The 16,344-nt window shown below is 37.3% G+C and overlaps 1 protein-coding gene across 1 annotated transcript in view; it reads left to right on the top strand.

Annotated features, from left to right (window-relative positions):
* Positions 1-16,344, top strand: part of ABCC4 (ATP binding cassette subfamily C member 4 (PEL blood group)) — a 137,377-nt gene that overhangs the window by 59,214 nt on the left and 61,819 nt on the right. The window lies entirely within an intron of this gene.

Here is a 16,344-nt window from a genome sequence, read left to right as displayed (position 1 = left end):
TTCTAGTTGCAGGATCCCCCCATTCTTCCTTATTTACCAGTTAAAAAAGACCATAAAGGTCACTAATATTTCTCAAACTTGAGCTTTTATCATGTGCTACTTGCGCAACATTTATGACATTTGAAAATTCAGAGGAAGTTTAGAGTTGAGATTTTCATAAGGTCATGGTTTCTCTGTCCACTGAGATAGTTCTGGTTAGTTTTTACCCACTGTGTACTGAATTCATCCTTTCTTTTGTCCAGGAATGCTACTTTTCCTGCCCTCTTTCAAGCATAAGTCTTCACTAACTCGATTTAATGTTGGGTCAGAGAGTGCAGTGAAGGTGTTTGGAAATCTGAGAAGGTGAAGATTTGGAACTTGGACCTCCTTGCTGGCAATTATAAGGAATAATAGATGGAAGAGAGATGGTCTAACTCTTCCTCAGTTTTCTTTTTATCAGATGTGATGAGATTTCTGTGTGTGTGGTAAACCTATTTTTTCTCAATGAAATTACTGTCTGTTTAATATGTAAATGATGCAATGCAGAATATTGCTAATTTGTGTGTAGGCAAGAAAAAACACTCTGCTTTGTGGTAAACTTCCCTTCAGTGGGAATACATGCTTCTTTGTCCCTGTGTGTATTCATTTCTCAGCATAATTTCATGTTCATGAGTTTGAATGTTCACAACCCAAAATAAAGAGTTTAGTCTACATTTTAGGCAAAATTCCTACATCTGTTCTTAACAGGTCATAATTAATTTCTTATACAAGAATACTGTCCCTGCCCATCCTTTTTAGGACATGCCAGGAGGACAGTAAGTGATTAGATGCCAGGGGCATTTGCTTAGTGTTTTCCCCCACTCTCTCCTTTTCAATGTGAATACTTAAAGTGGTAAAACTCACAGTATCTTGTTCCTCTCTTCTTCTAGAGCACTTTTTTTTTTTTTCCCAGAATCTGTCATGTTGATCTTTAGAGAAGAGGTGGTATCTGTCTTCACTTAGAGAGTTAACTTCCTGTGCTTAAGGATGGGTATCTAGGATTTGGAAAGTGCTACTTAGAAATTAACCATATTTTTAACATTTATTTTTTAAAAATATATATGTATATGTAAAGCCACATAAGCTTTCCTTGAGGTTGGTACAATACTTCTTTCCTCTCTCCCTTCAATAATTCCCCAGTTTCCTTTTAGAAGAACAGTTCTCCTCTCTCCTGTGTGAACCAGCCAAAAGTAAACAATTGTGGTTAGTTTTCCAGAATATTTCTAGTATTTCCTGACTAAATATTGTTGAAATGGTTTAAGGAAGAGTTGGTAGTTCTTACCTTTAGTCAGCTAATGTTTCCTTACCATTGGAGAAAAAAAACCAATTATTTGGTGCTCCTTTGAGGCAAAAGATACCTGCAGAAACCTCTGCAAGTTTAAAGCTTCAGAACTGTGAAATACAGATGGTTTTAGCTTTAGAAGTGTCATCTATTTTTTCTATTAAACTAACAATATAGAGAGAATTTTTTTTCATCAGTATTTTTGACAGAAAACTAGTTATGCTAGACTTATTCTAATATTAAGAAATCTTATCAAAGGAGCACTTTCAAAATAAAACCAAATTTGAGAGAAAAAAGTGCCTTGAGGTTTTTATAAAGCTGACAAGTTTTATATTCCAAATATGTAGTGACAATGATCTTCTTTCATAATTAAGCTACAAGTATGATTTAATGTTGAATTCAAAGCCATTCACTGAATGCTGCTTATATTTAAACCCCCAAAAATCCCCAAGAGAAAAAATAGAAAAAAACAATCCAAACATATTTTTTTATTTCAGATAAGAAAAAATAAACTCTGCTGCACCTCAGTTTAATAGCAATTGTTGCTCAGCTACTACCGAAGGCTTAAGGACAGTGTTTAGAAGTGATTGTTAAAAAATAAGTGTTTCTCTAAGATTATGGGGGCTTATACAGATGATTTTGTTCACCTGCTGAGTGTTCAAGAGTAGAAATGTCCAATCTGACGCTTTCCAGAAGTGTTTGTTTGCTTGAAAAAATAGAAACATTCCTATGGAAAAATAGGATTTAATTAATTTTGTCCCTTCTTAGCCACATACTAAAGCAATATTATTGTGTACTTCTGATAGAGACACAAATGTTTAGTGGAATGCAAAATCCCAGGTTTCCGAAATAATCTAAGGTGTTTCTAGCTTAAAATGTAGTGCTGTGAACACTGCTTAATTTGTTAATACCTTCCTGCTCTTCCTCAGTTGGTTGTACTTCTCATGAGATGCAAGATGTTAAAATGCTTGTTGAGTACTTGTTATTAATTTTAAAATGGGCATGGAAGTGTTTTGAATAGAAATCTTACATATTGTTCAATTAAATGGGCAGAAAGAGAACAAGTTAGTACAACTGAAAGACAGTACATTTAGATTAGAGATTATGAAAAAATTCTTTGCTGTGAGGGTAGTGAGGCACTGGCACAGGTTGTCCAGACAAGCCTGTCTATGCCTTATCCTTGGAAGTGTTCAAGCCACATTGGATGGGGCTCTGAGCAGCCTGGTTGTGTGGAAGGTGTCACTGCCCACTGAAGGGGGGGTTGGAACTAGGTGGTCTTTAAGGTCCCTTCTGACACAGGCCCCATTCTGTGTTTCTTTCATTTTATGGGTCTTGGAAAAACAGAAGGATACATTCATTCTTTGACTCCCTGAGGAGGAGATGCAAAAATACTCTTCCAACTAGTGACCTGCAGCACTTTGGTAGCTTTGGGTTATATCTGAATTACTATGATGGAAAAAAAGTTTCAGCATGGAAGAAGAAGGCTTTAAAGGCCTTTCATACCTCTCAGATTTGGTGCAAAGCGGTGATTTATACTTTAACTTTCATCTTATCTTTAAAGGGGCTGTGGTTCATCGTAATGGAACTTGAGCAGCAGGATGGACAGAGAATGCTGTTGGTGTAAGAGGAAGTGTGACAGGTGTAACATTTGCTCCTTAGACCAATTTTTCCTCTTGCTGTATGCCTTTCTGCTGTGATACCAGAGCAATTCAGAGAGGAAACGGAGCAAGGAAGGCACTTACTTTAATTAGTGAATTTTATCCTCAAAGGATTTTCAATCTAATTTGGTCTTCTGATTTTCTGTTGATTCTTCCAAATGCTTCAGACTTAGTCAGACAAAAGCCTTTTTCTTCACAATTGTCAAATTTCATTGAATCTCGAGTCTTGGTGATAGCGCTTAATTGTCAGCAAAATAAGTCTTGGTTTCTCTAAATTGTTTGATCCTCAATTGGTTTAGAAGTGACAATATAATTTCATTTACAGGGTTTAGATATTGTTTTCATGTGCCATGTGGAGCAAAGTTGGACCAACCAAAAACATTATTTCAGTTGTTTTCTGTCAGGAAGGCTTAGACAAAGAGCTTAGTCTCAGATCCTTTAAAGTTCAAGCATCTGCCACTAGGGGCAAAAATTATTTTCCTGTAGGCATTCATCTTCTATTGTAGATTTACTGTGCTGCTTCACTTGGTTGATAATCTAATTTAAACCTCAGAGATGATTCATACCTCCTCAAGGGGATTCACAGCTAGTTTAAATTGTCTGAACTTTTCAGTTCTTCTAGGATCTCTTTTTTGAACACAATGGTCCTTTGGGTATTTGAATGTATGGAGGAGGAAAGAATGTAACCCATGCAAGTGGTAACACTTGAGAGATACTGTTTTTACAACATACTTCAGTTTTTTTTTTTTTTCAAATTCATTTGGATTTCTATTTCAGGTGGCTTGTGATGTCTTGACTTAATTTAGGTCCTAATCATGCTGAGTGGTCTATTGTGGACAAACTTCTGCAGGAATGAGCATGGTACCTGTTGAAGTAAGGAACTTTCTGGTAGAATAGACCATGTGCTAGAGACTTGTTTCATAAGCCCAGCATTTTGTATACCTGTAATATGACAGTTTTCCAGAAAAACACTGGATTATGAAAGGTTGCAAAACCTTGATGTCAAGAGGCATTTTCAATTTCCATTCTCAGAAAAACAGAAGAAACAAAGAAACAAACCCCCAGTTGTCCAGAAGGTCCTAAAAAGTTTTAGAGTCATCCAAAGACTTAAACTTGTTTGTGACCCCTTCCTGAAGGCATGACCACTGTATAGTTGGCCACTAAAAAGTTTAGGAATTGAATGTTCATATTATATTCCTATGTGAACTATTATTTGAGGATTTCTTCTCTAGAGTCAGGCAAGGACAAAATAGACATTCAGAAAATTAAGAGGTGTTGTAAGTATCATTCAGCTGTGATGAAAGGTTTATTGAATGCTTTTCGTGTGCATTCTAAAGTTAAGCTACATTTTGAAAACTATCAGAGCCAACATTAGTTCTCCAAATATTCTAATTAAATAAACTACTATGTTAAGTTGTTACTAATGATACTCTAATTTTAATAGGGGTTGGTTTATTAACACAGTTTTGCCTGTTGTGTTTTTTTTTTGCTTGGAGGTATAGTTTTGTTTCATATGTTTTAACAATGTATCCACAAATTGATCCCAAATCGAGTTGTGTGCTCATGCTGTTTTGCGAAGAGGGAAACAAAAACACAAGATATTTTTTTTTGTCATTTGCTTTCATTATTATATGCATATTTTTCCATTTTATTCATGCCATATCAGAAATTTGGTGTCTTTTTCAATGCAGAATAATGGCAAAGCTGTTGTTTTGAAAGAACCTTTCCCAAACTGTCTGGGGTTAAATTATGATCAGTTATTATTTGCAAAATTTTTAATGCATATTATGAAATATAACTTGTGCTTCAGGTCCATGAGAGGATTTAGTAGTAACTTATGTATTGGATATGGATACTTGAGTGATAGGTGTTTTTGTCATAGTCTTTACATAGCTCCTCTAGTTGTAGTTTGTTACAGTCCTGGAACTTGTTTCATCCTGATGTGCCTGATGTATTTTCAGCAGAAAAGCTTCTGGTTTAAAAAAGTGACAAAACCAAATTGTGGTGAAAATGGATGTCAGCAAAACAAAAATCAATGTGTAAGTAAGTGAACTGTTAAAATTCAATGACAGACATGTTTTGAAGGAAGAAAGAAAACTCTTACTGATAATTCCTGTACCTGAAATTTTAATTGGCCTTTTGAAGTCTTAAGACCCTGTGTGAATAAAATTAAGCAAGCTAATCAGAGTATACTCTAAAGACTAATGAGACACAACCATCTGTTTCCTCTGCAGTTCTGTAGTTAGCAGAGTGAAATATGCTCCTGTAAGAGCAGTTTAAAGCAAGAAGTAACTGAAATCCTGTGATTTGTTTTCTAAAGACATATCTTTCAATAGATATAAGTCTTCCCTCGTCTGTTTGAGTATAACCTTGGGAATAGTCTGTATGTGTCCAGTGCCTGTGGTTATGCAGTATGTCCTGGATGCACTTTGCCGTCTTCCTTCAGGTGACGCTGGCTTTTAGACCTCCACAGTTCTAGTTTGGAAACTATTTCAGAACATGATCTCTCCCTTGCTGTATTTCCCCTGGTTTTCAGTGTAAAACACCCTTTCTGTTGCCTTTATGGCTTATGTGTTATTCCCCTATCTGGCTCTTTTTGTCACTCTGCATTTCCAAAACATCAGTTCAAGCACTTTTCTAGTTTTAAGTGTTGCAATCACCTTGTTTTCACCTGTTCTCAGTTGCTGTGTCCCCAACTTTTCCACATTTCCTAGCCTTTGTCTCACTGTGTTGGGCTTTGTGCCTTGGTTGTGCATGGGATGACATTTGTACCTTGAGCTTGTGCCATGCCATGGTGAAGGAGAATGGAAGAACCAATGCTGAAGTAAGAGAGAGAAGAGGAGATGGGGAGTGGATATTCAGTGTATGAAGCTGAGGGTGAAGGAGAGGAGACATGCAAGCAGGGCAGAAATTTAAGTCAGTATATACAAAAAACTCTCTCAATATCCAAACACCCCAGGTTTGGTGAGGTCTGTGACTGTGACTGCCAGTTTGTCTCTTAACAATTCTGTCTGGCAGCTGGTCCCCAGGGCCAGATGGAGGGAAGACCTTTTCTTAATCTTACAGCCCCAATATACTGTGAGGGAGTCTAACAGGAATTGTAGAGAAAAGTATGACTTGGTTTGCACATTAGCCTTCTCCCCATGCAAAGCTTTTACTATTTCTGCACCTGGTAAATGGAGCAGTTGGCACATTCCAGTGTTTTTAATTCCCTCCCTCATAATTCTGCTTGTTTCTCTTTCATGCTTACATCCTTGTAACTTCCTGCTCACTGTGCACTAAAGTTCATCCACAAGCTGTCACTTTTTCATCTTAAAATCATCTCTCAAGTTGCACCATTAGCATTGTAACCGCAGTACTCTGACAGAAGTTAAACACATGGGTGGGGAAAACTCATTAATTCCATGACCCCTTTGTGTTGCTGTACTTTGAAACACATCTTGTCCTGCAACTTTCTCTTCCAGCTTACTGCTCCATCTTCCCCTAGCTCCTTATTCCTTCTGTAGTCAATTTTACTGGTTACTCTTAACAGGCACAACAAACTCTTCAGGGCAGGGCACACTGCTGGCTACGTGATGGTCCAGCCTGCATCCCAGTGAGGCTCTGCCTCCTGCCTCAGATCCAGTAATCCTCTTCTGGCTGTTTCTGACATGGAAACAACAAATGACAACGTTCTCAGGAGTCCTTTGTTGCGAGCAGCACTCTTCTGTTTTAGCCTCTTTATTTATTTAGGAATTCATACTGCTGGGCAGCTGTAAATCAGAGCTTCACAGTGAAGTCTGTCTTTGAACTGAACAAAACCAAAAGGGTTTGTAAATTGTATTCACTTCTGCTTGAATGATGGTTCAGTCAAGTAATTTTTTTCCTTCTTGATGTGTGTGAATTTTTTTCTGTGTTCATAGAGGAGTGATGTTACTGTTAACATATTTATCATTCGAAGTTTCTTATTATTTGAAAGCTATGAGAAAGAGGAAATTATATGATTTTTTTTTTTAAGTAACAGATATGTAAGCATATGGTTTCAATTTAACCTCTGGTGTTCAGCTATTAAAAAATCTATGGGGATTTATTTAAGGTATATTTATACATAAACATTAAAGGTTCTTTGGTTTTGATATATGTATGACTAATGTTTTAGTGTGGTCAGCAGCTACTTCTCATTTGTAGCTGCTTATTTCTAGTATATTTTTTGTTTTTGATATGAAGCTTTCTAATAGTTGTGCAGTAGAGGAGTACAGTAGAGTCAAAGGCAGTGCAGTATAACTTTTCAAAATGCTTATCATTTAATAATGTAATTATGAAAATGTCTTTCTTTTAATGTAATGAATAGGATATACAGTAGAGAAGAGGTCATATTTGGGGTTTTTTTCTCATTTGATTTCATTTAAGTGTTGTTAAGTATAGTTTAGGCTGTAAAGAAGTTTACTTTATAGTGATATTTTTTTTCCCCAGAAGCCAATGTCCCAAGGAAATACATTGTCAGACTATATGTATATTCTCTTGGACATTACTTCTGGAATAAAACGATTGGGTTGTGATTGCCTTTAGCTTTTCTGAGACAAAAGATTTTTGGTTGTTTCTCAGGCAAGATTTGTGAGTGGAATTTGGTGCCAATCACAAAACAGAAGAGTAGTTGAAGTCCCAAACTGAAGCAAAATACTTGTTTTCATGGGGCATGAGGGTGTGGGCTGTGTCGTCTTCAACACAGAGCAGATTTTCCAAGGGAATGCTTTGATTATTTGCACAGCAGACTAAGTGAGCTTTCTGACAGCTATAGCAGAATATCTCTTGAATTCTGTAGTAATGACCTTCTACGTGAGGTGGGGAAAAAATCCATTGAGAATTATACAGTGTCATCCATTGAGCATTCTGGATAGCCAAACCCGAGTGGTTTTTTAATAAAATTTTTCTGATTCCCAGTGGCTATTTTTGTAGCAGGAATAGTTAAAAATGAAAATGTATTTCAGGAATCATTACATAGATCTATAATGGATGAACTTCAGAAAGAATCCCTCCTTTCCAAACAATCACATACTTCAGAAGAAGAGAGAAAGAAAAAGAAACTGAAGCTAAAGAAAAATGAATGATCAAGCTGAAGGAACATGCCAAGCAAAATCGAACAGTTTACAGTCAGATGAAGATGTGAAATGCCTCTGCTATTGGGCCTGTCCAGAGGCTTTATCCTCACAATGGGTGGGCTAGGTAGAGGCCAGAAGTCTTGGCTGTCCCAAGACAGCCTCTATAGAATTCAGTCCCTGTAGACTTCTAAACAGAAGAAACAGTCCCTACAGAATTCTGTTTTGTGCTTCCAAAATAAGGAAAATGATGAATGGGGATCTGAGTATATAGGATTGATAAAATATGCTTATTGTTTTTTGAATGATAACCATATAGCAGTGATAACTAGATAGCAGTTTCAACTAAGATTTCAGGAGTCAAATGCTTTATATTCAGTAATGTTCTTATTCTCCATTGTCATTTTAGACTGGAGTGATGATTGAGCCTCTGTAGCTTCAACACCAATTAAAAAAAGAGACGGGGAAGAGAGAAACACTGGAACATTGGAAATTAAGATTCTTATTATAAGAATTATCTTTAGTAGATAGAATGGGAAAAGCAATAAATATGAGCAGATTTGCAAGAGCTGTGTGAGATCCACCTCAATACTTTCTGAAATGCAGTATTTAAAGCCTATTCTGAATCAAGTCTTTATAGTATAAATAGCGTAGGAAAACTCATTTTTGTTGTTGGAAAAACCTTACAAGGAAGGTGACATATATTTCCATTTTTATTTTAATTCTTGCATTGATGTATATTTATATATATATAGCTTCCAAATATGAAAATAGCTCTAATAGCATAAGGTCCTTTGGGCGTTTGAATGCAATGAGGCAGAAAGAATGAGGAAAGAATGTAACCTCCTCTCATGTAAGTATTCCAGTAACAAAATACTCTTCAGATATTTCAGTCCATCCTTTTTGTAGTATTCTGTTTAAATTTTCCAAGTCCCTTTTCCAGCAAAACAGCACTGGGGACATATTTTCAGCCCAAATTGGATTTGTGGCAGAAAGAACTAGGCTACACAAGTGCTCTTTTAGAAGTGGGCGCATTTGTGGTTAGATATTTTAGCCAAGAATTAAATTCATAATTGTGCTAGTAGAAAGTCATTATAAGACTACATTTTGTAGGTAATGTTTTGGGTTTCTGTTGTACAGATGCTTTGCATTGTGGTGAGAAGTTGAAGTAGGTAACTTAATATATGAAAAAGAAGGTGGTGTAAATCAGTGGAGAACTTAGTCAGTAGTGTATAACTTGGCATCTTTTTAAAGGTTTTTAAGAAGCAACTTTTAAGAAGTTGCAAATGGTTACTTTTTTGTTTGTTTGTTTGGGTTTTTTTGGGGTTTTTTTTGTTTTTGTTCAGTTGGACTGTGTTCCTTAAAAATGGGACTTAAAAGTCATGCTGCTTATGTTGAAGCATACAGCAGAAATTAAGTTCTGCTGTATTTTGGCAGTACATTGCACTTGGTGGTGTCACTTTAGGTTGTGAGAGTTTTTGTTTCAGTATGTTTAAATGTACAATGTTTTCATTAAACGAGGTTGACTTGAAATAGTTTCAGTGAATGAGTTTAAAATGAAACAGAGAGGATATCCAGAACTTAATTTCTAGAATGGTTAGAACTTTGTTCTGGCTATCTTCATCACAGGATTACATATTAGAAGTTTGATATTACTCCAGGGATTTGGGGGGTTGCAGGTGTCTGCTTTCATTGTCATTCTGATTATGAAGTAGAGATGTAGTTTTGTACTCAGGTTCTAGCATAAGACTTTTATATATTGCCAGAAGTTTTAAATTATTTTGAATCTTCCTTTCCCATTCAATTACAGGGTATGATTGCAAAGATAAATAATTAGAAAATTGCTGATGAATATATTATCCCAGCTCTAGCATACTTTTTTAAACGGGATCACTTTGTTAGCAAGTATAATACAGCACCAAAGTTAAATTCTCTTTTATAAATGCTGTTTCATTGGGAATTGTATCCAACTTAGTTAATGGGTAATGAGATGGAAAGGCAGTTAGGATCCAGAAGGTATTTTGAGATTTGCCAAGAAAGCAATTTCAGAAAGAAGGAAAGTTACACTTCCCCCTCTTCCTCCACACAATCAAGAGGTTTTTCCTTTGTGTGCTTCTGTTTTTAGTGGAGACTTTAGATGTAATTTCTGCATTGTATCTTCTTTGAGGAGGCTTTGGCTGGTGATAACAGATGTTAATACATGTGCTCTTCTGAGTACACCCAGGAAAAAGGACAAATCAACTGTACCACATAAATTACCAAAGAGATTAAAAAAATCGTAAGGAGCGTTGACCTATTTCTTTTGCCACAGCAGGGTAATTCCAATCAATGGTATGTATGGACTAGAAAGCTCCAGAAACAACTGTACAGTTAGGATCAATGTATTCATACTAGGTAATGTAGATGTCTCCATCAGCAGTAAAAATAAAAATTCATTTCCAAAGAAGCCTGTTTTCCATTCTTATCTTTATCATAGTTATTCTTCTTCCTTTAAATCCTACACTTAAAAATAAGATCAAACACAGTGTTCACGTTTTCTTCTTATTTCCTAACTGTTTTCTTGTTTGACAGCATTTGTGTAGAAAGTCCCTTTTCAAGTAGTAAATTAATTTGGATAGAAGGCTTCCCACCTGAATTCATTACATGCTGGCAGTTTAGATAAATGGATATTATGGTCTCAGCATATTTTGGCCCAGCACCACTGTGCCTATTTGCAAATTTCTAAGAAAGTTATAATATTCCTGTCATTTTCAGACTGCTAAAGAAAAAAAACGGGGTAGAATTTCTTATTTATATTTATAGGATGCCTGTGGGGAAGACAGCAATGCTGTATATGGCAGTTTGTGTGGACATGTGGTGCTAAACATATATTAAAAAGAGATAACAGACCTTTTGACGTTTCTTTGTAGAAATATGGAAGAGAAGCCAGAGTAGATCAGTAATTGACAGTTATGCAGGAGATACATTTCCAGATTTCTTTCTGAAGAAATATTTCACAAACTTACAATTCCTTTCAAAGTCAGTAATCCATCTTTAATTACTTTGTTGATTTCATAGTTGTATTTTACAAGGTTGATGTAATGTCTGCTTCCTGCCAACATTTGATACGGACAATCCACTTTGTCATTGCTTTGATGAAACAGCAGGCTGCTTGTAGTTGCAGTACTTCGGGGGGTGTGTGTTTGTGTGTGTGAACTGAGCATGGGTAAAGGCTTATCAGTTGCTGAATGCCACAGTTTAACAGCAAGATCTGTGGGGAGCTGCCAGTTTGTACCACAGACAGAATGGGAAGCGTGTTCAGTGCAGTTCAGTGGATGGGTGTTTACATGTACCTGGTTCCATACAGCTATTTCTTCTATTCGTACTTTTTGAGTGTGCCTTTATTGCCACACATACACTTGAGAGCATTATTTTGCTACCAGGTGTCCATTTAAACAGTTTTGGTGTTCCAAGCTGTAATTGGGACTGCTGGAGTGCACGAGGTGGACCCCTCTCTTTGGGGTCAGGAAGCCCACGCTGCGCCGTGGCTGTTGCAGACAGCGGTGGCACCCAGCCCCCCTGGTGCCACGGTGTCAGGGAGGTGGGAGTCCCAAGGGGCTTCTGCTCACTCAGCAAAGTCAGTGGCTGCACAGTATTTGCTTTGGGATTGTCTGACATGGATCCATCCAAAGGCTGTCTGTCCTAGCCCAGGCGATCATCTCCTTGGCATGACATATCTTCAAGCACGTGTGCAGTCCTAGCTGGGATAAACACATAAATGGCTAAGTACCTTCTTGAATCTATTCTTAGCACTACGGGTTGCCTTTAGACAGGTTTCTGTGGGTCTGCAGCAAGGAGCAGAAGAGAATCTAACTTTTTCTCCGTGGAGGCTGGGCACTGAAGGTGTTCTGGCTTCAGAGTAGCATAAGAGATTTAGAAATTATTTTTTCCTGGTGAATGCAGTACATGGATAGGGATATTTGGGCCAATTGCTACGGAGGAGTTGAGGTTACTATGCAAAGCAGTATTTATTAATAACATTTGCATATTGAAATAAAAAGTGTGATGCAATCAAAATTGCCTGCACTGAGGATTAGCCTGATCTCTGAGGGGAAAAACATTCCAAGACTGTGCACCCGTGCACACACATGCACACACAAGTGGCAAAATCTTTCAATTTGTAGAAAGCCCTTTTCTTAAACCCTTCTTCCAAAGAGGCGAGTCAGTGAAGTAGAGAAGTAGTGACAAAGTATTTCTGCAATGTGTGATGAAGCAAGTGGGTATAAAGGTTTTGTAAACTCATTGCAAGGTATAGAAAATCAATGTGCCTGCTCTATTGTGTTACACAGAAGTATTTCAGTGAATGCCCTGGCCAACAAAGTATACTAGAAGTGCCAAATACATTTAGAAATAATGTACTCTTGCTCTTAGGTCGTTGGAATTTAGGTTGCACAACATTGATTACTGTGGATGGCATTTGGTTATTCCAGTGGAGGATCCTAGTTTCTTGTTTAAAAAAAAATCCTTTTCTGGTGTTTACATCTTGAGTGTTGATTCAGTTTGGGTTATATTTCTTTCATGATAAAGTATGTATAAACATTTTAAAAAGGTGTGGCATGGTCAAGTGTTTTCATTATTTGTATGATAGGTTTGAACATCTATTCCAAAGTATCAGTAGGCACCTGCAGAAGCAAAGTGGGTTTGTAGCACCTGAACACATTCCGATTTGTGCAATTAAAGCAGTTTACAGAGCGAGAAAGAAAAGAGTATCACATACTGAGGTTTGATGTCTTTTTCACGGAGGACAAAAGAATTTTGATTCTTTCACTTCAAGTTTAGCCTAACTATTGTGTAGGGGAGGAGGTTTAATGAATCATTGTTTAACTTTGGTACTGCCAAGTATTTGACCATTAAATAGTCTGAAATGTGTACATAGCACTTTGGTGACAGACCCTTATTTAACAGTGATTAATTGGCATTGAATAGTTATTTAATTACTTCGGAAGAAATCTAACAACAGTGTGTGTTCTGATTAAGTTATTTGATGTAAAAACAAACATAAGACTGCTGAAGAGAGCACGTCCCCTTTTGCAGCTTGCTGCTAACACTGAACACTGCGTGGAAACCTGAGTGATTGAAATAGCAGATACTATTCACCAGTTTGGATGTTGTTGTAACATTGACATACTTAATTCTTGATTTCTTAAAAGACTTTTTTTGTTTGTGGTTTGGTGAAATTTGACTTAGAAGTTTTAAATGTAGTATTTTCTTTTTTCTTTAGTAGCCCCTCTCTGGGATAAGTAAAGGATGTAGGTGTTAAGGGAGTTTAAATTTTTTTGTGAATTGGATATATGGGACTGATCTAAGAATTACTGTTTCTTGGCATGTATATGTATCTCAAAGGTGCTTACTTAAGGAGTTTGGGGTTTTTGGAAATATGAACTATGGTGGCAAGGTTATGTTGATAGTCTGTAAGTTTAGGAGAGAAGGATTTAGAGGTTTTGGAGAGAAAACATAATTTTCAGGGTGAGAGTGTAGGTAGGTTGTGCAACTCCTGCCCTTCTTGAATAGCAGGTACAACAGTTTCCATAGTCTGAAGAAGCAGTCTCAAAAGTTGGGTTTGCAAATTCTGGAAGAAGCTGTAGTCATAACTGTAAGCATTTTGAATCCTGACTCCAAATAGGTACTTTAACTTTTAAATCTGGAATGTTTTCTCTTGCATGCTTAATAATGCATAAGTAAGTCACTGATTTACTGTGCTTCCAGTAAGTGGAAACAGTTGTTTCTTCATACCTTGTGAAATAGATCTTTTGTACTTGAAGACATCCTTATAAATGAAGCAATTGCTTTGAATGCAATACTGTAATGGCTGTGGGGCATCTTGTGGATATTTCCAAAGTATAACACTTTTGCTTGAAGGTGCATTGCTGTCCCTGCCACATGGTGAAGGGGCTTGCTTTAGTGAGTTACTGTACCTGCCTTCTGTGTAGGGCATGCTGTATAAAATGCCAGTTCAGTTACATCTGTGTGAAAAGGATCTGAAATGCATCTCTAGAATGGTATTTTCTCTTCTACTGTCTCTGAGGTAATATAATTGAAAAACCGCAATGACAAAAATAAGGCTAAGGCTTGTGGGTTTGTTGCTTGCCTTTAGCTGTAGAAAACCATTAATGGTCACAGATAAACAGTACAGGATGGAGATACAGACCTCTTAGCAATAAGCAAAATATTTTCCTGGTCTTAATGACTTCAGGTGACATTTTCCAGAATTTCTATATGCAAACACTAAATAGACTGATTTTTCAGTAATTTGAGAATTTAAAAACAGTGAAGCTCTGCTATCAGAGATTCACTTAAATGTTTATTTAGGAAACAACTGATTCATATTGCTGCTGTTTAATTGTATTAGGTGACTGTGAAAAGTTCCAGTTTTCAAGGTTTGTCTTTTTCATATACCATTTCTTTTGCTCACTCAGATTTTAGTCAGTGTCATTTTACAGAATCACTGTATTTACATTTTAAAGAGGATTAGGCAGATTAAAAGATGTTTTCATGTTTTACTGATAACATCAGATTAATTTCCACTTTCCTAGTGGCAGCTCACAGAACTGTCAAAACAGAGGCTGTAGAAACATTGTTATACTTAACAATTTCATAAGGCAGTTGCAATAAAATGCAGTTTTGGCAATTAGCAGCACGATTGTCTCTGGGAACTGGAGTGCTTGGTGGTAACATGGAAGAGACAGTGAAACCAGGGATTGCTGGGGACAGCCTGGCTGAGCTAAGTTTTCTGTCGTGACCACGTTGCTCAGAGAACTTCATGGGAAGAGGAGGAGAGCCACTGTCACTCTTAATGTGCAGGCATTGCTCGATGGCTGGAGGTGCCAGCATGGGGCTGACCTTGCTGTGGCCATGGAAAAGGAGCCAGCCTGTGACCTTGCTGCCTCCTGGCAGTGTCACGTGGGATGGCCTTTGCGCAATGGCTTCTTATACAAGTCTGAAACCACTACAAATAAAACTTACTTGGGGTTAAAAGGCAAAAAGGTGATTCTTAGGCTGAATTAAGGTGGGGTTTAGCTCGCTATGGGAATTGCCCTTTGCCCTTGTATACAGCTCATCATTGGTGGGTCTCACAGCTTTTCATGGAGGGGCTTAGCACTGTCACCTCTCCTTGCTGTGCTCCTTGCTCTGTAAAATAAAGTGAAGTCACTCAGAAGGCAAGTGACAAAGCTGTGAACAGATTTCTAATACCCTGAGCCCAATCTGTTCTTCCACCTAGTTTTCCTTATCTGCCCTTCCTGGACATGCTGCTAAGGAAACCTCTATCAACAGGAAGCATTTAACCTCTTCAAATTATTTTCTTTTTGCCAGTGAAGTCTTGGTTCATTTGAAAATAACCTAGAATGTGATATTTAAGGATATTAAGAAGCCTTAGTGACAGCGTGTATGCAGCATGTGCTTGGTCACTCTTCTGTGACCAGTCGCCATGAAAGAAAATCATGGCAAAAAGAAAGTTTTTTTTAAAAATTGCCTTGGACTTTCTCCTGATGTATCTACCCTGATACAAGTAAAAGGGAACATCCCCACATGCTATTCCTAGTAGAAAAAGATGGAAGAGGCTTTTCTGAGTCTTGTGCTGCTGTACACCCTTCCTGTCTGTGTGCAAAGCTTAAAAATAGGATGAATTCTGCTGTTGGCTGCCTGAAGTAACTGCCTTGGGTAGTGAAGTATTGCAGAACAAGCTCTTTGCCACCAGTACCTCTCTTCAGAGTCATGTCCCAGACCTGAGGAGAGGATGTTTTCTGTGTTGTTTGGTGTGGAACAGAAATTCCCTTGAAAAGGAAATGAATGAAAAAGAGCTGTGAGCAAAGAACTAGCATGGTGGTTGCCAGAGAAGTTACTTCAGTATCTCTTATCTCTAAATTACGTCGCCAGCGCACTCTGTGGAAACTTTATACTTGCTTTCAGTTTAATGAGCTCCTTTGAAAAGAAAAAAAAAGTCTTTTGTTGCCAGTGCAGTGAATATGTTTGTACCAGTTAAAAGTATAATTGAATCAAGATCTATGCAGATAACAAAGCAATGTGAATGCATGTATGGGCATCACACACCTTAGAAATGGCCAGATTCCCACCCCTGGTTTCGTTTCTTTCCTGCTGAGTAGAGATACTGATTAATAGAGAAAGATACTAATCCACTTATGGGTGGCAGTGCTGTGATTTTAATTATGGAAGAAGTCTTGATATAACTGATTTTTTTCACTCAAGTAGAACTTAGGAAAATAGAGAAATGTAAATGCTTCACTGACAGCAGATTAAAAATCGTTTTATTAGC

The sequence above is a fragment of the Anomalospiza imberbis genome, chromosome 2 (assembly GCF_031753505.1).
Source record: "Anomalospiza imberbis isolate Cuckoo-Finch-1a 21T00152 chromosome 2, ASM3175350v1, whole genome shotgun sequence".
In the NCBI taxonomy this organism is placed as follows: Eukaryota; Metazoa; Chordata; class Aves; order Passeriformes; family Viduidae; genus Anomalospiza; species Anomalospiza imberbis.
Note: the sequence above shows the minus strand (reverse complement) of the source record. Positions and strands in the feature narration are given on the sequence as shown.